Below are 26,530 nucleotides of genomic sequence, written 5' to 3'. Positions count from 1 at the left end.
CTATTTGAGCCATAATTTGAGCACCGAGGTTGTTAAGCCTTCACAAACGGTGACCACGGCTCTGATACCACTTGAAAGGTCCTAATATGGCTAGAGGGGGGGTGAATAGCCTATTTAGAAATTCTACAAAACTCATTAGAGCAAGTGGTTAGTAAATAACAAAGCGTAGCCTTTTGCTCTAGCTCTAAAGGGGTGTTTGCAAGCCACCTATCCAACAATTCTAGTTGATATGATCACTAGGCACACAAGAGCTATGTCACTACTTACACTAGAAAGCTACCTAAAGTTTCTATACAAGTAAGTAAGCTACTCTAGTTTGCGGGAATGTAAAAGAGATGGTGTGAACTTTATACCGCCGCGTAGAGGGGATGAACCAATCAATAATATGAAATCCAATCACCGGGAGAAATCCAATGAACAATTACAATAGAGACACATAATTTTTCTCCCGAGGTTCACGTGCTTGCCGGCACGCTACGTCCCCGTTGTGTCGACCAACACTTGGTGGTTCAGTGGCTAAGAGGTGTAGCACGAACCTCGTCCTCACTAGGACACCACAAGAACCTACCCACAAGTGAGGTAATTCAATGACACGAGCAATCCACTAGAGTTACCTTTCGGCTCTCCGCCGGGGAAGGTACAAGTCCCCTCACAATCACCGGGAGATGGCCACGAACAATCACCAACTTATGCCAAAGCTCCTCCGCTGCTCCAAGCCGTCTAGGTGGCAGCAACCACCAAAAGTAACAAGAAAAACGCAGCCAAATCGATCCCCAAGTGCCACTAGATGCAATCACTCAAGCAAATGCACTTGGAATCACTCCCAATCTCACAAAGATGAATAATCTTTGAAGGAGATGAGTGGGAGGTGTTTGCTTAGGCTCACAAGGATGTCAAGTATGTTAGAATGCCAAGAGAGTAAGCCCCAAGCCGGCCAAACACGTATTTATAGCCCCTCAAACAAATAGAGCCGTTGGCTCTTTCACTGGGCAAAACTCGGGGTCACCGGACGCTCTTAAAGGGGCACCGGACGCTCAACTCCTGCGTCCGGTGCTCCAACGTCAGCCACATGTCGCCTTTTGAAACGCTCGTGTCAGAGTCTAACGGCCACCTGCAGTGCACCGGACGCTGAGCAAGTTAGCACCGGACGCGTCCGGTGCACACCGGACTCATGCGCAGAGAGTTCCGCAAACCTACGGGTCACCGGACGCTAAGCACCGGTAGCGTCCAGTACTCACCGGACCCATGCGCAGAGAGGGTCGCAAAACGCCCTCACACCGGACGCTAACCACCGGACGCTCAAGCCAGCGTCCGGTGCCTACCGCCCGGTGCCTTACCCTAGCTGGGCCAGGCACTGTCTGCACCGGACGCTCAGACGCAGCGTCCGGTGCTCCAGAAGCCAGCGTCCGGTGATTGTTTTCTCAGCGAGAAACACTCCCGCGACTTCTCCTAATTTTCCACCGGCGCAATAGAAAATATGCACTTCATTTTCTCGAAAAGCGCCGAATCCTGCCTCGCAAGCTCGGCGGGAGGGAGAGAGGAACCCATCCTCTTTCTACCCTTAAAACTTCAACTCCCTTCTCAAAGTGTGCCAACACCACAATGTGTAAACCAACATGTGCATGTGTGTCAGCATTTTCACAATCATTTTCTTTGAAGGAGTTAAGTTAGCTCACTAGGTTCTAAATGCATGCACATGAACAATGACACCTAGTGGCACTTGATAACCACTTGGCCAAAGAATTCCCCTCTTTATAGTACGGCTATCTATCCTAAATGTGATCACACCCTCTATGGTGTCTTGATCACTAAAGCCAAAACCCTAAGCAATACCTTTGCCTCGATCTCCATTGGGTTTTGTTTTTCTCTTTCTTCTTTTCCAAATTGAGCACTTGATCATCTTGTGGTCATTACCATCATCACCATGATCATCACTTGCTCCATCACTTGGCATGTACCAACCTCATTAAGTCTACACACACTTAGTATAGAGGTTAGTACTAGGGTTTCATCAATTATCCAAAACCAAACTAGGGCTTTCAAAGGAACTCTAGCTAGATTGTTAAGCGGTTCGAATCATTGTTGCTCCCCAATTGGGAGACTCAATCCTTGGACCCTCATCGTAGCTAATAATGAAACTAAATTAAGAAATGGGAAAGATGGAAATGTCTCATGAATGAAAAAGCAGATGAAAGACACTATACATACCAATAGAATGATAAATTTTGAATAAAGCTAGGTGACGTCACGGCATTTGAGAACCAATTGCTTCTTTTGCTTTTCACCAACCTTCATGTACAATCTTATTTCGTATTGGAGTACAGCCTATCGTAGGCCCAGCAAAGGCAAGACGGAAAGCAAGCATTAAGTGAAGAAGCAAGGTCCAAACAAAGTAGTGAAAGATTTACATTGAAAAGCTTCTCCATGTCTATATCTGTCCGATGGACCAAGTTCAAAGGAAACGGCTTCTCTACTGCATCAAAAAACCAATCCAAGCCTGAAAAGGGAAAATTCGTGTAAAAGTTAGTCATTCTACTTTCTAATAGAGTCGTGAGTTCCGCAGCTCTTGGTGAGAATTCCATACTTTAACAAACAAAGACGATGGATGATGGGAGAAATCCACTTTTCAAAAAGCTCGATCTTCAAGGTGCTGGAGGGAAGCATACCTACTACCCCTCCCCTGAGCTTAGTTCAGAGTTGCCTCAGCGCGCTCGAACTGGGAAGCAGTTAAGGAATATCGGAGATACTTTCTCGGACAAGAGCGAAGGTCTTTTGCATATTCTCAGAAGAACACTCTGGCGTGCTGAGGCTGGTAGGACAGGCTTATCCCTTTACCTTGCTACGGTTACTTTTTCCTTACTATGCTTACTTTCTTATCAAAAATGGAATACGGAGTTCAGATCCCAATTCCTGGACTCATGGCGACATGAAACTATGGCCGTCGGAAATATATCACTGCTACTAGGAAATAGAAGTTCACGGACTCGTCCGTGCAAAACAACTTAGAAAGACTATCCTCGAACTCGTCCGCCTTCCAAGGTGGCCCTTTTGAGGCTAAAACTATGAAAGTAAGGATCCACTATTAGTAAGCTGTTATGCAAAAACAACTTGCTTCCTTGCTCAGCCACCCCTTGTCTACTCTAAACCTGCATTCCTGAGTTTCTCCTCTTTTCTGTCGGGTAAGTCTTGTTGAGTACTCCCGTACTCAGGGTTCTTTAACCCATGTTGCAGGTGCTGACTTATGCTGCTAATGGAGGTCATGTCGGTGGGTACGACATGATTTGTCCATCTCTTCTACCTCAGATGTTTCACCTAATTCAGTTGCTTCTGCTACTCTACACACCTTTTGAGAATTTAGTTAAGTTCATATTCCATCATATTTTGTAAATTGAGTTATAAATCTTTCGCACTCTGATGTAAGTTAATTTTTGTAACAAATGTTGTAATGTTGTGGTAACTCCATGTTGATCCTATATGAGTTATAAAATGTGGATGATTCGGGGTCCTCCGAGGGCACCCGACAGACTATCCGAGTTATATGACTCTCATGTGTAGTAGTCAGAGGTCTTAAGGACAATGATAGGTGCATGTGGGCTATATAATTCGGGTGGTTCTGCCATAGTTGTAGTCGATGGAGCCATCGTCGCTAGAGGACCAGCGTTGCTGGACCTCATCCTCGTCGGTGGATGTGTTGTTGCTTAGAAGCTTGAAGTGTTGTCCAATGACATGGTTCAAGTTGAAAGAAAGAATGGGATGAACAAGGAAGAAGGGTGGTTTCAGAGGAAGGTGGGCAGGAAGAATATATAGATCAGCACTAGGTGAGCCTCTTCGGCTTCTCCCAGTGAAAGTAATGGTGATGAAAGGGTGGTAGTTGGGACACTACTAGTAAACAGTCGTGATGAATGCTGACTGCCAGTCCAACATTGGTCGTTTAGGGCTGGCTTTCATAACAGGCATCACAGGCGACTCTATAATACAACACAGGAAAAACTCCAAGAGCACTGTTGTAAGATCTCAACATAGATGTAACTTTATTTATTAGATTAGAATCGTAAAACTAGGCTCAATTAAACAAGATTGTAAAGACCTAGTCATGATGGTAGAGCCCAAACAAAATACAACAAAATCATGATTTTGACAACAGTTTTTATAATAAACCGCAAAGGCCCCAATTGTTATAGCTGCCACCAATAGTGGACCGAGCGTTCAAATGGAGCCAGGACGAAGCTTAAAAATGTTTATATTTGTCATAGCTGCAACCAATAGTGGACCGTTCAATGGAGCCAGTGCGAAGCTTAAAAATATTGATAAGAACACGCATTTTAAGCTTGCTGCAGTGCACGATTTGACCAATATCTCAGAGTTCGCTGGTGCCTGGGCCCAGACAGGTGCCCAAAGTCGTTGAGCCCTAGGTCCTGGGAATCGTGATTTTCAAACGGAAATTGCCTAACTGAAACAAACAAGGGAGAATGCAACACTCCAAAATACCATGAAAGATGTTTTGGTGCGCGACCAATAATACAGAGACCCTAAAACAACAAGTGCAAGCCTGCACAGGCCGGTCCTTTGCCGAGTGCCTGGGGCACTCGGCAAAACCACATTTGCACTCGGCAAAGGCTTTGCCGAGTGCCGCACTCGGCAAAGTGGTATTTTATTTCTGGTGTCCAGGCAGTATTTAGCTTGTTTGCCACACATCATACTGGTGGCAAATCCTCAACGGCGTCTCGTTATACACTGGTGGTCTTTCCTCTGACCAGAGGTCCATGTTCACACCACTAGTTCCCCAGTGCACAAAGCATTTGCTAACCTCCCTGGGATTAAACTGATGGCTCGTCTATATCAGGTATAGCCTGAATCATCCCTGTACAACCATAGCAATGTACCAGTATAAGACAACCGCAGAGAATTAAAACTAAGGTACCATGATATGTTTTTGTAATGTGTTTAAAATTATGGAAATGACAAATCTTTTCCTTCTAGATCAAAAACAGTATAGCCATAAATAAGTCACAGGAGAAATACCGAATCTTTTCTTGTGCTCAAGTTCGCTAGTTGCAATTAAGCTGGACACTTCTGATTCAGAAGGCATTGTAAGGTGTATTTCTTCACCATCAACACCATCTGTACTTATCTGGATGAAAAAAATGTGTCAAAGATAAATTTGTTTCTTGAATGAAAAAAAGGAGTGGAAGGCAATAGACATACCATAGCACTTCCACCAACCAATATATTTATTTTTAAATTTCGTTTTGGTCTCTTCCATGACCCTTCAGATTTAAGGACTTTGACAGTAACCACCGATGAGTGGAGTTCAGCAATATAATATGTCAAAAGATAGTCTCCCTCTGTGAATGCATATCCATCTCCAGCATCTTCAAAGAGGACACCTTCAGCTTTTCCTGTAAAACAGGGCAAGCCATTCGCAGACATTATATGCACATAGTTTTGAGACAAACATAAAAAAACAATATCTTGAAAACAAATAAGGCTTAACTAAATAAAGCATAAAATTAATATAACATGGAAACACAAATTAATGTGTTGATCGAATTTTGTTATCATATCCATTCAATGCAATGGCATATGACATATTTGTAGGAGAAATACTAGGTGGAATTGTTGATTGTATTGTCGAGGCTCGTGGGAGGATTAGATTGGAGTACATTGTTTAGGGGGCAAGAAACCTTCCTTAGACATAAGGGTTAGGCGATCCTAACCTACCTTCTATCATATGGTTAGACTGAAGAACGGGAGCAGACAGATGGTTAGACTGAAGAAGAAGCTAAACGTTATAAGTCATCTAGCTAACCTCCCCCTATATAGTCATAATGGTCAATGTGTAGTTGATGTTGTGGCTGGAGTGGAAGCTAACAACATTTGCTCAGTAGCCCATTGTGCCAATGTCAAGGTAGCTAAGTGTGAGTGCGGAGTAGCCGTGGTCGAGGATGTCATGCTAGAGATATCATAGTCAACATAGCAGTTGAGGTAGCTACTTTTGAGGCAGTAGCACATGTAGCTATGGACACAAAAGGGGCATCATGGTGATGACAGAGACACATGCATGTAGTCATCATGGAAGGAGACAATGCCGACACAGTCAATGCCGTCGAGGACATAGACAAAGATGGCAAAGCAATGGAGACAATTGGGATGGGAGCGTGAATGTTTAAGTCCATACAATCATGGCACCAAGGCTAAGGCATGCACTAGGTTTGCTAGACTCAGCTACATGTCAAGGATGAAGTAATGCACCAACGTTGCTAATACCAAACATACTAGGGAGAGGACCCTAACAATGCATCACAGTCTAGAAGGCTAGCAGAGAAGGCCTCCACAATGATTTTAGGATTTTTGGGGGTAGAGGAAGGTGTCGGAGCAGACAAAGTTGGTAGGGGAAGAGACAACGACATTGGAGATGAGGTTGTGCTTGATGTAGAAGAAGCAGTGCATGCTCAGTCGAGCAATCCATGTGGATGATCTTGCTCGAAGGCGAGCCGCAGTCTAAGATGCAAGGTAGGCAGCAATAGTAGCACTCAATGTCGGTGACAAAGATCTCAAACAGCTTGATGAAAACCTAGTGAAAGAAAGGTGATGAGAAAGGGTCACAACATGGTACGATTGTCCATGCACAAGGGATGACAAATGTAGATGCAGGTGGCAATGATGAACCAACAAAGAAGATGTGTGGACAAGATGACTAAGAAGCAATGTTGGGAGTTCCCTCGATATTGCATGCCCATCCTAGTTGCACAGTCGAAGTGGTGGAGGTTAGTGTAGTAGAGGTCGAATGTTGGCGTAGAGGCACGTAAAGATGAAGGCAGTGGGTGGCATAAACTGATCTTAGTTTGCAAAACCCAAAAGAAATGTCAATCAAGACCAGTGAGCGAGACCCTCCCAATCAATGGATTGGGAAAATACTATCTAGAGCGGCCAATCCACAAGGTTGGTGATGCGACCCCTAGTGGTGCTACCCCTAGCAGAGATCCTCAAGGGCAATCTCCCTAGGGACGCACATATAAGCGGAAGCTTTAGGTTTTGTGGTATATGATCTATCTTAACCTAAAACGTGGTACCCTTTAGGAGGAATATATTGTGTGGAATTATTGAATATACAATAACCTTTTTTTTGCCAAATTGGCTGAGAACAATGTGTTGTGGACATCGTGATGGAGGAGAGTTGCATGCCCAAGGCACCAACAGGAGCACACACATACACAATCAGTTTAATCCGACCAAATACCTCGACTGGTGGTGGTGATGGTCTTGATGGGACAAACTCAATGGCCTAGAGGTAGCAGAAGGTGCTGACTCAGATCAATAGCCTATAGTATGAAGAGATCTAGCAACATGAAGAAAAGCCACTACCTAGTTGGGTAGCAATCCTAGAGGTGTGACAATTCATAGTTGTGAATGATAGATTGGCAACGATGATCCTACATGACGATGACTAGGGATACAATAGCCATGGACTAGCATAGAGAAAGCAGTCGTGTCGACAAGTGTCAATCCATATCATTATTGAGAAGAGTAAATGCTAGAGAGGTCAAAGATGAGGCATTATAGTTTGTAATCATGTAGCAGCCAATGGATTAGCAGGCAATGCAAACCAACTTGTCACTCAAAAAAGAGAGAAAACTCAATCTAAAGATATCATGGAAACTCTAGATGGTGGCTAATCTATGAAGCAGTGGTACATTACTAACTATGAGTGCACAACTCCAGTGAAGACTTTAGAGATCAACCCTCCCCAGGTGTTGCAATGTAGGAGCATAGAGGTTGTGGCTCAAGAACACAACACCATCTCTATACCATGTAAGGATATGAAATGATCTGTATTGAGTCATGTAGGCTATTTATATAGAGTACATGGTGGCTTGGATCTCAAGCAATCCTGGAGATAGTAGAGATGTAAACTAATCCTATCTTACCATAACAACCGGATACTTTGGGATCCATGCCATATACTCTAATAATATTGACACTTGGCATTTGGATATAACCTAGGTTTGATACAGGGAAATGTGGTGGGGCATGCTGCAGGATTGGGTTAAGGCACTGGCGGAGCCACCGCCCGACCACCCTGAGTGGCCGGCTAGGCTCGTCGCCAACGTTCAAAAGGAAAATTTCTTTATATTAAAGTAGATCCCTATAATTTTGTAACTAAATATTCTGTATAGTGAAAATTGCCCAGGCTCCTAAAAGATTCTAGCTTCGCTACTGGGTTAAGGATATGAGAACTTATCCTTTTTCCAAAGTGTTGTATGCATTGGTTTAGGATAGATATACAACTTTTTATGTCCAAAATACCCCTCATAGAACAAAGCAAAAATAATGTCTATTTTTGAGATAAACCGATACAACCATAAATCTTTTTGCATGCTAAGAATCTCTCTATCTTGCTCCATGCATGCTCTCTAGTAGAGCAAGATAGCACAACAATGTGTAGGAAAGAGACAAATGAGAAAGCAACAACAACAACCAAAGATCTAGCCAAATAAAGATTAGTTGACTAGGTCACTATGGCTGCCTCAAAAGATAGTAACAGCCCAAGCACTGCCTCACGAGCATCTGTGGGCTACTCACAAATGACACATGAACAAAGAGGGCTCAAGAAGATGGGGTTGATGGCTAGACGAGGGGCAACAGGCCGCTCTGACGGGGGTGGGGCACCGCAGATTCTATCCAATCCCCATTTCACAATATGGCTGTCTCCCCTACTTGGTTTTGTTGAGTGGGATAAGACCCCTTTGCAACCTATTCTCAAAACCTTATATTTTCCCTTTATGCAAACATGGTCTCAAATATTTCCCAACCCTCATATCCTCATCGCACCCTGGCCCTCATTTCCCTTTATCCAAATGTTGCCTTAAAGGAAACCACCAACATTGATAATTCAGAAAATGAGAAGTTGCATACCATTTTCATCCAATGCAATAATTAATGACATATCATCCTCCAAGCTTGCCTCTCCGACATGCTGAATAGGAAGACCTATAGGGAGAATCGCTCCACCTTGTAAATACAGCACTGGCAAATCCTACACAATTACCCATTCATAAATAAGTATTGGAACAGAATCGATGTCCATGGACTAGGAGTTTAAAAACCAACTTACAGGGTGCGAATCCAAAAAATCAAAAGGCAGCCATATGCCCTTTGGTAGTATATGTGCACATTCATGAGCTCCTTTATTAGGTACAGTGCTGCAAATTAAAGACCGGAAAGATTAAATATACCAAAGCATAGAGAAAGATTCAGGAAAATAACAATGACATTTTGGCATCTTTTCATCTATATATATTTGATGAAAGATAATCGAGCAATTTCCAATTGATGGTGCATAATCATTTCTAACGCAAAAAACATTCACTGAGGAACTGACACATATATAGCTACACTAAAGCAAATGAACACCAATGCAAAGCAGATCATGGGTCTCAAGAAGAAAGGTTAAGAAAAAAGTTTGTCAAGTCATTGACGTGGAGATTTTACCTTGCACAGACTAAGAGTGGTCCAAGAAGAAAGGAAGTCTCAACTTTCCTTAGATCAATGTCTTGTGGGTCTAAAAAAACAAGGAATGTGACATAATATTTGTAATAAACTGCATCGTGGGAAGAACATATGTTTTTTAACCCAAGAAATGACAGTCTCCAGCTAAGATGGATGTAAATATATTTTTTTAAAGGTCGGATAGCAAAGGAAAGGAGGCAGCAACTTGCCACACACCTTCATTCTGCCTACAAACTACAAGCATTGAAACCAACTTAAAATTGGGCTATATGAAGTGATAGAAGTAATTACCAGCAAAGAAAACTGGAGTAGCAACTGGAATACCCTTTGTATGTGAATGATAAAAGAGAGTGTAGATATGTGGTAGTAGCCGGTACCGTCTTAGTAGTGCAAGGCGACAAACTTCCTCACACTGCAAGACATACAAAGCTTTTTCAATTAGCCAATGCTATCTTGATAAAAGAAAAAGATGAATACTAGATAGCCTTCTTTGTATAACATTATTCCACCCCTTCAAGTCCTCGAGTTTTGGTGTAGGCTGTTTATAAACAGCACTAGCATTTAAAATAAAATAGCAACAAGCAAGGTTTAGCAACTGAACATGTTCCATCATCATTTTGCTCTGATGCTAAATGGTATGAAATTGATTGATAGCAGATTAACCACTCTCCTCTAGAAGCACTCACTACTTTTAGAGTTCTTGCCTGATGTAACTAATGTACACAACTGTCTCTTTTATAGAGATGATTTTATTTCTCGAACACGCAGGAGAGCTGCATATCATTTCAATAAAAGGAGAAGAAAGAGTCGTACATAGACCCACACACCCACACACACACCCCTCCTAAACAACTTGAGAAACTAATCACCTGAATGAGTGTGTCTTCAATGGGGTTGTACCTAACAATAACACAGCCCTTAGTATAGCTAGGGATGATGCCCATTGGTGGTGTTTGGCAGGAGCTAAGGGTCTGTCCTTGCTTACTGCTGAGAGCTTTTAGTTTCTTAAGCCCGCTTGGTCGATGTACTCTCAGATTCAGGTGAGGAAGCTTTAGAAAACAAGGAAGGGGTGGTGGTGGGTGTGAGTGTGTTTGGATCTGTGTATGATTCCTTTTTCTTCTACTAATGCAATGATACGCAGCTCTCTTGCATGTTCGAGAAAATTTTTGAAAGATATGACCGGACCAAAACAAACAGCCCTAGAACCCCCTAATCAAGTACCCCAACCTAATCAATCTGACCTAGGCCTAGAGCTGGTCCTACTGCCATAAAAAAGATCATTCATTAGGAATAAAATAACGATTTTTTTCTATCATGATGAGAACATATATATTAATTTAGCATATACGTTCAAGAAAAAAAAAGCATATAATGGAGATCGAGGAATGGAAATACAATAATAGCATGGTTAATAATGCAGACAAAAAAGGGTATATATATGCTATATTAAGTTATATCGAAAAGGTATTAATATGTTCCCACTTTCTAGTGGAAGACATTGAATTGCAGAGAACATTATTCTCTTCATTTTGTTTCATGAGAAGTCCATTTAGTCACTTGAATTATTTTGTTTGTCCACTAACACCATTTATCTCCCCCACTCCATCCCACCCCTCAAACACACAAAGAAGTGTTAATATGAAGTAATGCTTCACACTTAATTCCCCAGTTTGGTTTCCCTTGGGTGTTTTGCCAGCGGAGATGTAGTCACGACTTGCATTTGTTGGCATGGTTAATTATGATTTGCATTATTTATTGAGATGGCTTCTACTCATTCCTATGTCATTTCAAACTATATCCACTTGGCTAATCTGCCAGTTGAAAAATAAACAAGGGTAGGGTTCTAAGTAGTTTTGATTCTAGTTTGAGGGCTAAGTGAGAAAAACATATAGGTGTTACAACTAAGTGATTGATGGAATAGTTTGATGTGAGAAAATAGTTGTTTGTGTTAGTGTTTATGTGCATGCTTGTGTCGTCATGTGAGTGGCACCATAGGGAGCATAAAGCTATACCTCTTCCCCGAAGGACCATGGCTCATGGTCATTGCTTCCAGTTATCGTATGGCCACGTGAAAATGGAAACAATGCACCCATACCCATCCATCTTCCAAAAAGTTTAGGAGTGGCATTTCCAGCAAAACCACCAATATCAGGACCTGAGAATGGTTGACCACTGAGACCATGAATAGATAACCATGTCGTTAGGTTCTTACAAGCTTATATTTCAGTTCTCATATCACACTCATTAATAACAATAATTTTATCACTGCAATACAATTCAACTTTATAATATACAATGAAGGGTATGCATAGAATGAGAATTGATAATAATATAATTGTACTGGAGCAAATTAATGTTGGAACCAAATTTTGTGAACAGTACAAAAGGGAATGGTTCTCAGTATTATAACAGACTATGCGTCACTTTCGTGTCACAACATTATACACATAATTTTAGGATATTTGTGCATAAGCATATGTTTTACTTTACCAGGGTATGGAAAATCTCCCTGAGATGAATTGTCTAGTTGGGGGTGGAGGATGTCATACAGCCAACCAGGGTTCAACTCTCACCTTCTTCTATCTATTAAAATGCTAGGGTGGACGTCTCTCCCCCTAGTCGAGGTACTTTATCAAGGTATGCATTGTTGAAGCGAGTTGGAGCATATTGTCGAAAACAAAAATGCTTAGGCCCTTAGAACGTTTTAAGGTGGAACATTTGGACATATGGAACAAATATTTCGCTTACCAGTTGAAGAATCATTGACAGACTCATGTGTAAATGCTCCCAAGTTGACATGTTATCACCCGTCCATGTTGCGGCATACCGCTGGCTTCCTATAAAACCAGCTCGTGTAAGAACAAATGGTCGTTTAGAAGCATCGGCCAACACCATTCCTTCGTAAGTTGATCTTGCCATTAGCATTCCATAGACCTAAAAAATAAAAAGCATGAAAGCATTAAATTTACATGAAATAGAAAATTATGTGAAAATATTGCGTTGACACTGGCAGATAATCCTCGGTAGAGGAACAACATATACATTGTGATAGTATGGATGGTTCTGGGTGCCACCGATATCAGCATCTCCCCTATGGATATTGCTTTCAGGCAAGATAAATGTACAGATAATGAAAAACCATTTACATCGGCAACAGCAGGCTCGTTCATATCATTCCATATTCCATCGACGCCATTAGTGATGAAGTCCCTTACCAAACTAGCCCACCAGGCACGTGCTCTTTTTGAGGTAAAATCAGGGAAAACACAATCACCAGGCCATACTTTCCCTGAGTTTAGAACATAAACAGTACATGAAGGTATCCTACTAAGTTCAAGAAAAAACTGAAGGAAAGCATTTAAGGTTTGCAAAACATACCAATAAATGGGCTGCCATCTGCCTTTTGAACCCAAACATCCATTTCTGAACCACTTTCACACACAAAGTAACCCTCCTCATTCTTGATTCCTGGGTCAAGCATCCAGATTGCTTTGCATCCGATGGAATGGAGATCATCAACCATTGATTTTGGATTGTAGAAGCGGTTCTGCAATATATATTCAGATAGCATTAGCAAAATGCTCAAACAGGAGCTAACGGGATCAAGGACAATCCAACTATACTTTTGTACATAATGATAGAAGCAAAACAATTACATGAACTACTCAAAATTTTGAAGAAATATAATTTTGTAAACATGCACTCCCTCCGTCCCAAAAAAAATGTTGCTATGAGATTTGTGTTGGGCAAACTTTTTTTAAAAGTTTGACTGGATTTGTATAAAATATATATCTCCAAATAAGTTTATTATGTAAATATATTAAGCGGATCATTTAATGATACCAATTATGCACCATAAATATCAATAATTTTTTATATATATTTGATCAAAGTTGAAAGTGTTTGACTTTTCAGAAAGCAAAAATGACACTCTTTGCGGGACGAAGGGAGTAGAGAATAAACGAAGCGTAGATGTTCAAACAAAGAATCTTTGATAGAACAAGTACTTACGCTATCAAACGTGAAGCACCTAAAACCATCCATATAGTCAATATCCATCCAGATAACATCACAAGGAATGCCTTTCTCTCTGAATGTTCTAACAACCTGTTAAACAATCATTATTAAGATGTATTCATGTCTAAAAATGAAGAAGAGAGAGCAGATGTGTCAAAGAAAATTTATCAATAACTCAAACAGTATGACCGAGAAACAATTACATGAACCGAGGTGTGTGTGTGTGTGTGTGTGTTGTGTAAGGGCTCTTACCCCTTTTCTTCTTAATAAAATGATACAGAACTCTCCGACATGTTTGAGAAATAAGAAAAATATCCACAAACAAGATTGGAGCTATAGAAATAGAAGGTTTGGTTGCTGCAATAGGCCCATGAAGCAAACAAAGTTTTTTTTTCTAATAATGTAATCACTTTGAAACTTACACCAAGAACAAAAAATTTATCAATAATAAAAATTCTTTGCTACAGATTAGGGAAAGTATCACCATGTAACAATCACAATTACATAGTATTTTTCATATACTCCTATTGTAACTAAACATAATTAAGTTTGCATATTTATTTCTTAAGTCTAAGATGCCACACTTTATTGGATCATACTTGTGGTAACAATAAACATATAAATATTAAATATATATATATATATATATGACATCATTTTAACCTAGCTCTAGCAAGAAAATACCTTCAGCACTTTCTCAGAAGACATGTAACTATAACGGCATTGATGGTAACCAAGTGACCACTTCGGGGGCATGGACACAGTTCCTACATTGGAAAATTCTGCCATCTTAACTGACAAGGTAGCAAATAGCAAGTGATGTAACATAAAAAAAATTAAACTTGAATATGTGTGTTCAATTATCGCTTCTCACATAGTGAAAAGCGCAGTGATGCGTCTTAGGTAGTCCCTCTTTTCCAAAAATGTAGGCCGCACATTTTCAGAACAATGTGTTTTAAAAATCAAACTTTCAAAAAAAATATGAAGGTTATTTGATTCAAAATAGCACCATTATATTAATTAAAATTTATTTCCTATGATTATGCCTCCAATTCTGAACATAGGTCATTTGAGGATTCTATCCAATCGAACTTTTGTTTTAACTTGGATCATTAATATATGAAAGGTTACATAGATCTATAACAAATGGTTGACGTCAACATATTAATCGTAGAAAATTTTTACCATAACATATATTTTGCATAATTTAAAATGGTATATTTAACAATAGTTTCAATAGATACATCATTAATGATACTAAAAACTAATACCAATAGTCATCATAAAAATAGCTTTTAAATAGTTTCATCATATGTATATTCCTCACTGATATGTATAATTGTTGGATATTGCATGATTTATTTGAATATGAAACTGTATTCTGACACACAACACACATTCAGGTTTTATCATCTTTTCTTTCTCAAAGGGTGAGGTGTGGGCTGTGTTTTTCTTTATGTTTTAGTGTGTTGGGGATTCTTCGCCCCTTGTACTCTATGTACTCTCTCTTCTTCTTAATAAAATGATGCACAGCTCTTGCATGTACGAGAAAAAAAATATTTAAGTTTTATCGGATATGAATTCAAACAAATAGATAACTGAACATCCATTTCCATCCCTAGTGCTAACATATCACAACATTATCAAGATTCCGAACGTGTATCTAAGGAATTGCTAAACTTTTTTTTGAACATTAAATACAGCAGTGGAGGCCCCCACTGTAGAAGGAATTGCTAAACTGAATTTAAAGATCGTTACAACTACGTTGTTCAAAATAGAGCAGAGGAATACATCTTCATTATTCATGTACAATTTTTTAAAAAAAAACTCCAGAGAGCACTGCCATGTTTCAAGCATATAACAATAGTAACAGAAGAGATTGACTAAATAATGTGGGAGAAATACCAATTGCATGAGACAAGGATGTGATAACTTCAGCTGGTGTATTCAATGGCCCAAAAGTAATGACAGGATAGGCAGATGAGACCGAGAATTTTATAGTGGATTCTTGCCTTAAGTCAATCTGTATCATTGTAAACTATCATTGTGTTAATAGAAAGATCAGTTACACTGTCAACTAGCTAGTATGAGCTATATATGACGAAGGCACTCATCAGAACTCACGTATGCGTGCATACCTCACACGGCATAGTGGTGTCAGCAAGGACACCCAATGCCTTCCCATCAGGGAGGACAGCCAGCACCCATGGGTGCGACTGGTACAATGAAGTGGTTCCTGGTCCATAAGCCCAAGCATCAGTGTTCCAAGTGAAAACCTGACAGATATCATGGCAAGTCAAATTTAAAACTAGTTATATATTCTCTCTATTTTAAATTATAAGACTTTTTAACTTTTCTAAAATAAAATGTCTTATAATTTGAAATAGAGGGAGTATAAAAGAAGCCGACAAAGTATATTTTATAATTTCTTCGATCAGGTTCTGTACTTGTTTCCCAGTTCTTTCCAGTGGGCCGCTTGCTTCACCGGTGCCATAGAAAGATGTCCCAGAAGGAAGCTGTCATGTTACAAAAAGAGAACATGTAGGTAAGCCTAAAAATGTATTGTTTTTACGAGGTAATGTTTCTTAAAGTTCTTTAAGAGAAACAACATATCAAGAGTCAATACATAAACAGAGTTCACTATTATTGGTTAGTATCAGATTTAAGCAGGGACGAAGCTAAAAAAATGCTATATCGACTTAGCTCTACTATAACCTCTTGCAATAGAAAAAAATATAATAGTTTGAAGTAGTCTATATTGAAAACACAGATCCACGATGAAATTCATAAAATATATCATAAAAAATTAAAGGTCTCAGTCCGCCGTACTATATACATCTGTGTCTAAAATAAAAGGGAGTACCAGGGGCTTCACTGGCACGGCAACGGTAGGGGGGGGGGGGGTGGGGGGGCTGGAGCCTCCCCAGGCCCACCGCTGGCTCCGTGAATGGATTTAAGAAAACCATGTTTGGGCAAACATGTCAACCGGCTGCTTCTCGTGTTTGCTTGAAAACAAAGAATGCATTCTTTTTCTTTCTGCTTGTTTGTAACTGCACTTCTTTTTTCTTTAATGCATTTCAGTAGAGGCTTTGCCCCTCCTATTCCTTTTAAAAAAAGGATGCATTGACAGGTTGAAAATTATGAATGTTACCTCAGAATAGATATCATATTAGAAACAATGATAACCATTTTGCTTTTTTGCAAAAAAAAATGATAACCATTTTTGCCAATTTGGCGTGGAGGATGATTGATTTAATAACTACAATGACAGTTTAGCAAAATGGAGCAAGGGCGGATCTGTATTACTCGTTGTGGGTGCAACCGCACCCACGCAAAATTAAAAGACTGGGAAAAGAGCTAAATTTTCACCATATTTGCACCCACATGTCATAGATCATTCCACCCATAAGTCAAGACACATCCCCTTTGGATTTGCTTAGTTCTGCCGCTGAAATGGAGTGCATCTAGAGGTGGCTCACGTGAGCATCACAAGATTATTGAGCGAGTTGCATGCATTTACCTACGAGTTTAAACCAGGTGAAGACTCACTCCTACTTCAACAAAGATCTCAAGATAAGAGCATCTCCAATGGTTCTTAAAACCCACTTCCAATCTTTGTTTTTTGCGGAATTAAAAAAACTCTCTCCAACAAATACTTATCTTAACTTCACTTTAGCGCTTAATAGAAATCGATCGATATGTGTGGAAAAATACGTGTGGAGGGTGACTAGGGGCGTGCTAGCTTTCCTCGTCATAGTACGAGGTCGACATGTCTCTTGTTCACTCACTTTCCAAGGAAAGGTGACCTAGGCCCCACTCCAATCGGGTTGTCCCCCTTCCAACTCCTGACTTTCTTGAGCCATTGGGTGAGCCCAAAACTCCCCTTGAGGGATCAGGCGAGAGAGGGATGGCATCCTGCTGAGCTAACTAGACAGTCCATCATAGGGCGTGACGGAGAACATATTCTCGCCCTCAAGCGCACCTCCCTTATTTCCCCAAGGGTCGGGGAGACAGTGTGTGCCCTCTAGTTGTTGGATTCGGCTGGGGTTGCCAACTGGGTCACCTGATTCGAACTAGACCTCCTCCGCGAAGGCGTAGGATCGGGCGTGATCACTTGATCACTTAAGCGAACCATGTAACAATATTTAAGCTCCTAGGTTGGACACCCTAATATTGATACTTAACAAAACCTAAGTACTAACCTTTGTCATGAGTGTAAATTTGAGCACGGCTAGTACATACCAAGTGATAGAGAAATGAGAAGTCCATGAAATAATGGTGATCAAGCTCCAACTTGGAAAAGAAGAAAGAGAAAAACAAAAACCAAGGAGATCAAGGCAAAGGTATCAAATAGGTTTTTGTTTTGATACTCAAGACACCATAGAGAGTGTGACTATGTTTCGGATCGATAGCCATACTATAAAGAGGGGAATTATTTGCCTAAGTGGTTATCGAATGCCACTAAGTGACATGATTCTTGTATATGCATTAGGGACCTAGTGTTCTAACAATTAACCCTTGAAAATACTTAGAAAAATGCTAACACACATGCACACAAGTTCTACACTTTGTGGTTAACATCTTGGAAGCAAGGGTGAAGAGGTTGTGGACTTAGAAAAAGAAAAGGAGGCGAGGGTCAATGACCGAATGCTGGTCACAAGGTTGTGCGTCCGATGGCAAACCCTAGGTTTGGATCTATCTCTATGGCATGTTCGGATGCACGGCTGGTGTAACACCCTAAAATTTACTCCTTTTGAAATATAGATAAAATTATTTATTTTTTTATTTTTATGTTCATGAAAATATAGGAAAAATAATATTTTTTATTAAATTAAAATTTATCATAAGGCTTAGCAATATTATTATACATACATGCTGGTGCATATGTTTTGATGTGATGCTTGTTGTTCCTTTATGTGTTGAGTGAGCAAAGTTTTTAAAATGCGTTTAGTAGATCGATCTTCCATACGTCTTTATCTTTATCAACCAAATTTCTTGTTTCTCAGCTCAAGTTTTTATTAGGAGCTTCCTAAAATATTTTTTTTGTTATCCAAATCACTTCTTTTAGTTCCTCGTCCATCGAGCAATCTCTACAGACTTTTCGGGAATTTTTCCAGTTTCTGTTCTCACTTTTCTATGAGCATAAATCTAATTTTTAGATGCCCCAAATTATCTCATCATGAGCTCCAAATACTTTATTTGGGTTCTTCATATTCCGTAATGTCTCTGATAATTTTCCCTGAATTTTTGGAGCTTCCAGAGTATTTTTCGCGCTTTAAATAATAATTCTAGACTTTTCTAGAATTATTTTATCTAAAAAATAATTAATTTCGAAAATAATAAATTCTTCATTTTACTCTAACCCAACGTCATCATGATTCAAAGGCAAAATATTTTTTTTACTAATGGGCTTTAATAATTAATTAGGCCTATTAGTAAAGATATCGCTAGTTGACGTGGAGGTGGGGAGTTTCTCTCCCTATATATATATACCAACCCCTTAGGCAAAGCACACCAAAGACTACCATATGGAAAGCCTCTAATTTGAGAATTCCTAAGGTAGTAAAATAAAATTATATTTTCTTCTCTATAACGTGATCGCCATCGTCTCGCCTATACACGACATCTACGAGCGGTCGGCTGCTCCAGCGTTGCTGTAGCTCCAAGAAAGCGTCGCTGCCGGTGAACCTGCTCCCTGTCCACCAACGTAAGCCCCAATCACTATGCCTTTTAGTTTGGAAAACGTAAACTCAGTTCGGTTAGATTTAAAATACGCTTTCTAATATTTACAAAATTGCCACTAAATTTGTTTTGGCCATAAAATATTCATTTTAACTCCGATTTGACCCATTCAAATTTCGTTAGATTCGTATTTACGAGCTCTACAAGTTAGAAGTATTAATTCTCTGTTTTGAAACTTTTTATTTTCACAGTAGCATTTAATTAATTATTTTTCTATAGGAAATCTTGGAAATTTTATATCTTCTATGTTTTAATTCCGATTTTCGTGAACTTTACATCTGTGAGATCGTAGCGATACGTAGAATCATTTTATAAACTTTTTATATTGTTTTTCTACTGTTGGTGTACTGTTCTAATTGTAGCCTTGTTTGCTTCGTATATGTTTTCTCCGATTGTTGGTGTGTTGATGATCGATGATCGAGTTTAGTCGATGAGCAATTCGTGGTGATCAAGAGTGCTTCTCTGATCAAGATCAGAGCCTTGGACAACTAGTAAACCAGCAGGATCAACAAGAGCATTTGGATTAAGGCAAGTATAGCATTTGGATTTTATTTCTGTGACCATGATCTTGTGACTTGATTAATGTTTAAGCAACAAACGATAAAAATGACTTTTTAGCCACTTGATGATTTATCTGTAAGTGATAACCGGGACAATAGTGCAACCATGAGGGCTATAATGGCTCTGGCTTGAGCTCAGCATGAACACCTTTTCTAGCTTGTTAGAGGTTACCCGAAAGGGCGCTAGAGGGGCCTAATCGTTTTGGGTATAGTGTGGCCTCTGTCTGTATGTGTATAGGCTGCGAGTCATTGTGCCATCGGAAGGGGCTCTATATCTGCGTGCTCGGGAAACCTTGCAGCCCTAACATGTTAGACGAACTTTTGAAAGGCTTCATAGTGATCCCTGCCGACCTTCCTTGGTAGTGGGTTAAGAGGTCAACGGGCCTCGGGCGAAAGGGTAAATCATGACTCATGGGTAAAGATGTACAACCTTTGCAGAGTGTTAAAAACTAGTATACTAGCTGTGCTCACGGTCACGAGCGGCCTTGGGAATTCTTACACTAAGGGTGATGATTCCTGTCATTGTTTATTGTTTAATGCTTTACATTATTTATGTCACATTAATCATGAGATTGTGGGATCTATACAATCTAGTTGCTATACTTGTTGAGTTCGACATGGACTCACTCTTGCTATTTCCCCCATACTTCAGGAGGAGTGTTAGGCTTGTGATCAACCAGTCAGTTGGATCCTGTAGAGTGGAGTTAATACCCGATGTTGGAGTTATCTTCCGTTGTTTGCTGCTTAAGGTTATCTCTAATTTAATATGTACGTTATATAATTTATGCATTGTCTTTTGATATTATGTCTTATTTGTAGCTATATGTGAGATTTGACTTCTAAGACTCACATATAATGCATATTTGGTTTTATTCTTAAAATCAGGTATTACAGTGTCTAATCACATGTTCCCGTAAGAGCCACATGTTCCAGTAAGAGCATCGTGTGTCTCGGCGAGCAGACGTAGGAGCGCAGGCGTGATTAGACGTGCAGGGCCTACGTCAGTTCACACCTAACTTTTGCACCACCGGCGAGCATAGAGAGGATCAGACGCATCGGTGCATCTAGTCACCCTTGAACTGACGCGTACGTCATTAAAAACTAGATTTGGATGCTCTTTGTTGTTGATCTAAAGTTGGTCGGCTCAGAGTTAGGTCATACATAGGGGCACAACCAGTCGGTACTTAACTCGTGAGTGCTCAGGTTTTTGACCATTAGAATCCGATGGCTAAGGTTTGAACCATGGACATGTGACAGCCATTGGAGCGATCGGACATTGCCGACCGGACGCAGGGCTAAGTTCGGTCAATGCGTCTGGTCAGCCCGCGAGCTCCCAATGGCTCTTTGAGTTTGGGGCTCTATAGAAAGGAAGGCACTAGCTTGGAGCTCATACTTTTGCCACTTTGACATAATTGACATCTTTAAACAAATACCTTTCACTCATCTCCATCATTGATTTATCATCATAGTAAGATTGAGAGTGCTTCCTAGTGCATTTGCTTGAGTGATTGCATCTAGTGGCACTTGGAGATCGTTTGAGCTGTAGATTTTTTGTTACTCTTAGTGGTTGCCGCCACCTAGATGGCTTGGAGCAGCGGAGAAGAGCATGGCAAGAGTTGAAGATTGTTCTTGGCCACCTCCCGGTGTTTGTGAGGGTCTTGTGCCTTCTCCGGTGGAGCGCCGAGAGATAACTCTAGTGAATTACTCGTGTCATTGAGTTATCTCACTTGTGGATAGATTCTTGTAGCGTCCAAGTGTTGGGCTAGGTTTGTGAAACATCTATTAGTCGTCGAACCACCAAGTGTTGGCTGACACAGCGGGGACTAGCGTGTCGGCAAGAGCATGATCCTCGGGAGAAAAATCTTGTGTTGCTTGTGATTGGATTTCTCCAATGATTGAATTAGCATTCATATTGTGATTGGTTCATCCATCTACACAGTGATATAATCATCCTACTCACTCTTTATTTACTTGCAAACTAGTTGTAGCAAGCTATTTAGTGTAATTAGTTTTGAGAGCTTATTTGCTTGCTAGTTTAGTATCACATAGTGGAGCTCTTTAGTGGAGCTTGTTTGAGAGCTCATAGTGAGTAGTGACTTAGCATTGTTGTGTGCCTAAAGATTGTAAAGAACTAGAATTGTTGGTATAAGTGACTTGCAATCCTTATATAGAGCCAGAGCAAAATTACATTTCGTCATTTTGGTTACTAACCACTTGCCCTAGTTTATTTGTAGTGAATTTTTTATATGCTATTCATCCTCCCTCTAACCATTCAGGACCTTTCAAACTTCTCCAAAGATTTCTTTGCTCTAGCCTCTTCCAGTAGGTAGGCTACGACCACTGCTAGCCTAGCCCTGCCTCGCTGTGCAAACACATGGTTGAGATATGGCCATGTGTGAGTGATGAGTGTTTGTCAAGGAGGTGATTAGAGCTTTAGTTAAATGTCCTTGTGACTGACCAAGATATGAGTTGTATGTGCAACATGTCTCTTGGCTTATGAATGTGCAAGTGTTGAGCACTTGAGCGCGAGACGATCGACGACAACAGAGAAGGTGAAGTAGGAGTCCATGTGCGATTGACCAGTGAGGAGTGAAGGGTAGACACAGAGGCTTGGACCTAAAGGACTAATGGCCGAAGGATGGACTATGTATGGCTATCACTTGGACATGTCATCGAGCAAGGGTACAAGCAAGACAACGATGAAGACAACGTGTGATTGGTGTCTAAGCCGAGTTTGGACAAAGTCAAGGCAAGGCGTTGTGACTTGCGAGCACGTGGTGGACGACCGTGCTGAGGACATGGAGGACATGCATCGACATCACATGCTTTACATAAAGGCTACATGGCCTACAGGGTTGGGCGGTTTCAGCCTCAAAACTACAGATGGAGTGGTTTCCGTGTTTGGAAACCAGGGGGAGAATCTCGAGATGACACATGGCGTCATCGAAGAGCTTGTGTTCAGACAAAGCGACTTCATGAAGGGCTTGTGGCCGTCCAATGCATGGAAATCAAGTCGAACCATTTCAATCCTAGTAGTTAAGTGGTTCATGTCTAATAACCCTACAAATAGAAGTGGCTGCCCAAGACAGCCATCCTTTCACCCCCTTGCTATTTTCCATAGGATTAGCCAAGAACTTCATGTTTTAGAGAGATTATTAGGCTAGAGAGAAGTAACCACCTCTTAGGTTTGTATCTCGTCTGAAGCGGGAGGATGTTTGGGAGGAGGCTAATCTGATGTATAGATCAATTACATTCATGGTTTGGTAATTGAAGTTTTGGATGAATTCTCGAGTTTATCCTTTCACTCCTCCAATTTCTCTTTTTCGGTGATTTTCTAGCCATTTTGGGGAGTTTTTTGTGCTACTGATTTGGCTGATTATTTGGCATGTTTTGTGAGTTATTGGGACCCTTGGAATGTATCTAAATCATACCTTGAAGCTTAGCTTCTATTCTCTTGGTTTCAAGCCCCAAAACTCTCTTATTATTTTTGGTGAATTCTTCCGAGACCTTTGAGCAAAGCTTTTGAAATTGATCTTGGTCACAGCTATGGCACATGGGGTACATATGCGTAAGCTTTGCCTTCAATCAATTTCCTATGAGCACTCTCAAATCAACCTCTCTCAAAAAAAAAAAAAAAATTAAAACCCCAGTTTGAGAGAGTGTTTTTTAAATCTGGTGGTCAAGTTTCAAGGTGATCCTGGAAAAGGGTGTGTGCAAAATTTCAGCTTATTCAAATTTCGTTTGATCAGAGTTTCGTCTTTTTCTTCTTTGTGAGATTTCTAATGTTTCGACGATGGCGGCCAGAAAGCATTAAATTTCCATGTCAACCATTAGCAGCTAGGACTATCATCGCAACGTCATACACATGCCCCGTACCTTGACGACGACCTTCTGAACACCCCCGACGACCTCGCACGTCGGGAGGACCGCCGGCGCGTCGCTCCCCTCCCTCGGCACCTCCCGCCGCCGCGGATCGGCGAACGAGAGGCTGGGCCCCGCCGCGGCGCGCGCTGCCTCCGACGCGTCGAACCGGAACACCCCTTCCTCCAACACGCGCACCCACACCATATCACCCGCCGCCGCCGCCATCCGGCCGGCCGGCCTCTCCCGAGCGCGCGCGTGGCGGCCGTCCGCGTTGGTGGTAGCGGAAGCGGAAGCGGAGGCGGAGGCGACCAGTGCAGCCGCGGTGTGGTTTGCGTAAGCGTGGAGGCGGCGGCTGGCGAGCATCGTGTCCTGCTCGTCTTGTAGTAGTAGTAGTAGTAGGAGCCAGCCGCGGCGCTGCTTTGCTTGCGTGGATTCGTGTTTGTTTAATGATCGAGCGACGCGGGAAGGGTTTTTGAAAGACGCGAGAGACTGGCTGCACAGCCTGCAAGTGCAAGTGCTCCTCCGGTGCCGAGTCAGTATCTCGATGGATGGGGGTCCTCTCACACGTCAGCGAGAGATGCATGGGCACGTACTGGTGAGTGGTGACTAGACTCTGACGGACGGGCACACGTAAGCTGCTTTGCTTGCTGCTGACGAGGAAGCTTAATTACCACTGAAACACGCAACGCAAATGATAATTATATTGAGCGTCATGAAACATGACCACGCATCGTTCGACGTCGACTTCAATTCTTTTTATAGCTATATGTACTAGTCTTCTTATTAAATTTTAAGGTGGATTGACACGCCCGTGGTCACCGTTTTTTTACCCTTATAGTTTTAGCTTTTCTATTAGTTTGTAGCTTCCACACCAAGATAAGTGATGCGCGGAGTTAAACATGAAAACTTGAGTACTTGACCTTAGGTCCTTAGAGAACCCAACCCTCATGTTGACAACTAAAATTGTCCATTTTGTGAAGTTGTGGAATGGACTTCGCCATCGTATTTCTCTTGTCAAGACGGTAAAAAAAACATATATGAAACATCTAATTCGGAGTTCAGATGAAGAAGCTATGCTCTCGAGAAAATGCTCCATAGTCTACCTAGGGGTATGCCCAAGGTAGTATATTATCGGCAGACAGGTGCGTAAGCTACGAACTAAATGGTGACGCAAGACAAAGACAATGATTTTATCCAGATTCAGCCGCTATGAGGGCGTAATACCTACGTCTTGAGTCTGATTGTATTGATAATATGAGATGTAATGTGTTGAGTTGAGTTATCCTCTAAGGGAACCTCTGCCCCTCCTTATATACTATGAAGGGACAGAGTTACAAATAAAGTATCCTATTTGGTATAATATCTTTTTATAGTCTTGCGGTGCACGCCGACCAGCGTCGTGCGCCACACGTCTTCATCTTGTGGGCTGGGCCACCTCCGATGGTGCGGCCTATGTCGAGCCATGAGGGTTTAGGGGTTTATACCCCCACAGTGATGTACAAGGAGTAAAGTGATCAAGGCAAAGATATAACTATAGGATTTTGCTTTTGCTGGTCTAAGATGAGTAGAAAAGTGATTGACCGAATTTAGGATAGATAGATGACTATCAAGAGATGGAATCATGGTCATCTCATGAGTCAAGTGCTACTAGGTTAATATCTTAGGTATTTACATTAGAATCTAGTAGAGTGTTAACATAACTCCTTTGAAAAAATGTTTATGAAAATGCTAACATACATGCACATGGTGGTAGACATTTGGTGGTGTTAGCACATTTGCAAAGGACGTGGCGTTTGAGGGGTAGAGGCGTTTGGGATCCTCTCTCCCTCACACTGAGCTTGCGAGGCGTTATTCAACGTTTTTATGAAAATGGAATGCCTATTTTCCTTTGCACCAAAGGCGGTGTTGAGGATGCGAAATCGCGTGAGTCACTCATCGAATGCTGGGTCACACAACGTCGGACGTTGAGGCCGTGTCCGACGAGTGCAGCACAGTTAGGCGCAAAGTGTTTTGCACGTCAAAGCATCCGACGCCTCAGCGTTAGAGCATCTGACATTTGCAGGCACAGTAGCATGCTCAGTCGTGTTTTGTGCAACTGACACTGGGAGCGTCCAATACCCTAGCATCAGATGTGTCCGGTGCATGAGCGAGGTTTTTTGAACCTTACTAAGTAGCGTCTTGTGTGAGGTGGTGCATCTGACGCCTTGCGTCTGACGCGTTTGACGCATGCTTCAGCTATTCGTAAAGTTCTCAGTGACCGTTGAAGATCAACGGGTCATATTTGAAGAGTGACACATGGTAGAGATCTAACGCGCGTGGCAAGTGAGCATCGGACGCTAGGCCGTGTCTGACGGGCAAGCATCTGAGCATCCGACGCCCTCGAGTTTGCTTCTAACGGCTAACCTTTGAGTGAAACGTTATAAATAGAAGGTGGCTGGGTTCAGGGAGCTCCCTCTTGCACATTTGAATACTTGAGGCATACTTTGAGGTAGAGAACATATCCTCCACTAATATCCTTGCTTAATTGCTCATCCTAGTGAGATTAAGTGAGATTCAAGTGTATTGTATTCAGAGTTGCATCTAGTGGCACTTGATCCTTAAGTTGGCTACAGATTTCTTGTTACTCTTGGGTGTTTCTCGACACCCTAGACGACTTTAAGCAGAGAAGGTGTCGAGCTTATGATTGAAGATTATTTTGAGCCTCACCAAGTGATTTGTGAGGAGTTCTTGAGTCTTCCCTACGGGAGGTCACAATTGGCTACTCTAGTAGATTGCTCATGGCTTGAGGATCCCCATCTTGTGAGTGAATGTGCGGCACTCACTGAGGGTTTGGTCTT

At 41.3% G+C, this 26,530-nt stretch overlaps 1 pseudogene; it reads right to left on the bottom strand.

The window, feature by feature from the left end:
* Positions 2,542 to 24,943, bottom strand: LOC8059719 (annotated as a pseudogene).

The sequence above is a fragment of the Sorghum bicolor genome, chromosome 2 (assembly GCF_000003195.3).
Source record: "Sorghum bicolor cultivar BTx623 chromosome 2, Sorghum_bicolor_NCBIv3, whole genome shotgun sequence".
Taxonomy (NCBI): domain Eukaryota; kingdom Viridiplantae; phylum Streptophyta; class Magnoliopsida; order Poales; family Poaceae; genus Sorghum; species Sorghum bicolor.
The sequence above is the reverse complement of the archived record's forward strand: the minus strand, read 5'-3'. Positions and strand labels throughout refer to the sequence as shown.